Source organism: Montipora capricornis, chromosome 7 (assembly GCF_036669925.1).
Source record: "Montipora capricornis isolate CH-2021 chromosome 7, ASM3666992v2, whole genome shotgun sequence".
Lineage (NCBI taxonomy): Eukaryota > Metazoa > Cnidaria > Anthozoa > Scleractinia > Acroporidae > Montipora > Montipora capricornis.
The window spans coordinates 38,129,982-38,132,481 of NC_090889.1; the positions used below are offsets into that span (position 1 = coordinate 38,129,982).

General features: G+C 37.9%; 2 protein-coding genes across 5 annotated transcripts in view; one reads left to right on the forward strand and one right to left on the reverse strand.

Moving 5' to 3' along the window:
* LOC138057128 (uncharacterized) overlaps positions 1-2,500 on the reverse strand; it is a 23,546-nt gene that overhangs the window by 10,919 nt on the left and 10,127 nt on the right. The window contains exon 1 of one of the 4 annotated variants that reach the window (XM_068903191.1): positions 2,405-2,500. This exon is cut by the window's right edge and continues 42 nt beyond it. The exons of the other annotated variants lie outside the window; for them this stretch is intronic. The gene's annotated coding sequence lies outside the window, so the exon portion shown is untranslated. The remainder of the gene's footprint in view (positions 1-2,404) is intronic. 4 annotated transcript variants of the gene reach the window in all.
* Positions 1-2,500, forward strand: part of LOC138057129 (lactadherin-like) — a 23,441-nt gene that overhangs the window by 1,393 nt on the left and 19,548 nt on the right. The window lies entirely within an intron of this gene.

The window sequence follows — 2,500 nt, forward strand, 5'->3', positions numbered from 1 at the left end:
GACATTAAAATTAGCATTCTGTAAGCAATGAATATAGTTGGTTGCCAATCAATCATATTGGCCTTGACTGCCGATCTGTCTCCACTTTATCAACACCCTAGGTAAATGGGTACTTTTTCTTTCGAAGTATCCAGTTATTGTATGATATTAGAATTAGTTGGAATTATAAGTTTTTAGTTCTTGTGATTAATTGCTATTTGTTGTGAATACTTTAGCTCGTATTTCTTATATTAAACTAGATAGGAACACGGCTAATTTGAAAACCAATTTATGTTGAAATTACGGCCGATTGTAAATAGTTAATTAAATTAACTTATTTAATCGTTCATTCTAGAACTCTGCGGAACGTAAGTTGCAGAATCCGCTGTTAAAGTTCAACTTTAATTTTTTGTGTCCAAGATGGTGGTGGTTTACATGTTATTGTCCAAAACTCATCCGAGCTAACTGCAGAATACCCGGCCATTTGTTTGCGTATGAACGGCGTGTATTATTATGCATTGTGATGGTTCGTTCTACAAACTATGCCCACCCCCCCCCCCCCCCCCCCAAAAAAAAAAAGAAATAATAAATAAAATAAAAAGATCACAACAGTGGCTGGGTATTCTGCAGTTACTCCAACATCTCACGGATGTGATCAAAATTCATTCACCTTCGTTGCACCAAGTATGTCGAAACCGTTTGACACCAACGTAAGTTCAACGCTTGTTTTCTCCTTCTGCATTCAACCATGCTATTCAACAATGATAGCTTGAAAGCCTGCATGATTTTTCGCCAGGCTTCCAGTTGCCCAAAAGGATCATTCTGGCTTAGAGTCAATGCCAGTTGATTAAAGAGCTGAGACTGTCCGATTTTCAAGGGCTTTGCACATATCAGGCAGCGTTAAACTCTATTCTTATGTGAATGACATGACACTGACAGTTCCTACGGCACAGCTGCATTAAAGCGAAGCGAAATGTTCTCGTGCTTTTTTCTTGTTGTTTGGTCACTTTAACTTATTTAAGGTCTAATTCGTTACTCGCTCGTCAGTGGTTGTTTTTTTCTCAATAGACTCCATGATTTTCACAGCCAAAACGACGCATTTTTTTGCCTTGAAAGGAGTGAATCCTACTATTAATATATGTCATAAATATAAATGTTTAAGGAAGTCATATAACAGGTACGTAAGGAACGTACAAAACGATAAAAGTAAACAATATTGAGTGCATTTATAACAGATTTTACAAATGTCAACTGAAAGAAAACTCAATAATTTCACAAAATAAATAATTCTCCTCAGTTTGAGGTAATGACATTAAAAGAAATAGCCAAAAATTGTTGGGTGGCCATGGCAACTGATATTGGATGGCGGCGTGCATGAGTTACCCATAAAGGTGGCCAGCATAGAAACAGAAAGTCCACTGCAGAAAATGCAAAGGTTGGAAGGACACCAACGCAATTAAAACACACTTGAGAAGTTCTTATTAACAACATATCAACGCCTATAAAAGCGTGAATATCCTAATTTCCATTCCTTCCTTATTCTTACAAAAACTTACAAAACTATACGTCTAAGAAAAACAAAACGGCCTTGAAAATATCATTCTAACTCGCTCTTTTACATTGAAACTAAAAAAAAGAAACTTTCGACGCACACAAAATATATGCAAAGGCTCCAGACTAAAATTTGCAACTCGACTTCACTAACATGAAATAAAACTTGAGTTACGTCGCTTCGATAGGTTTGTTCATCGGTGAGTCACATTAACCCGTTTCAAGCCCATTGGAAAATTCTACGTTTCCTGATTATAACTCGATGTGCGGCGTAAATTACTTCGACGCATTTGACGCTTGATATAATTCTCTTAAAGCGAGCATTTGCCACGACGATCACCTGTGGTATTTACAACGATCTAGCTCCGTGACGGATGCTCTGATGGGGGAGATGAATTGAGCCGGCCGCGGTTTTCTCCTGAATTTTGCCACTCCTGAACAACCTTCAAGCTACAATGATGTCTATGTTGTATGTTGTTGCCTGGATAGCTTTTAACGTCCCAAGACAGCGTTTACTTACGCGTCAACAACGATTAAGTTGTCATAATCTACTTTGATTCCGTATTGCATATATTTTGAAACCACGAGGTTGATGTCAAACGAGTCCGACAAAGAAACACACGCTGTTCTTCTGACGATATTGAGCAATTTTATCTTAGTAGCCCCAATTTTTTTCTCAACGCTTTTCACCTTGATGATTACAGATTCGCGTTTGCATTTATAAGTTCAACGAACACGATTATCAGGTATGGCAGACACTTTAAAATGTAACACTTCGGCCGGTATTTACGGCGTTCGTAATAAATCACGCGCGACACTGCTTTCATTTTTCAAATGAGCTCAAGTAAGAATACAGCATGACTGATTCTGTTACCTTTTCGATGTCTTGAAACAGGGAATGGTCTTTAAGTAAATCCTAAGCGAACAGAACTCTTTCAGTTATTACTCGACGAGGGTTCAAAGACGATCC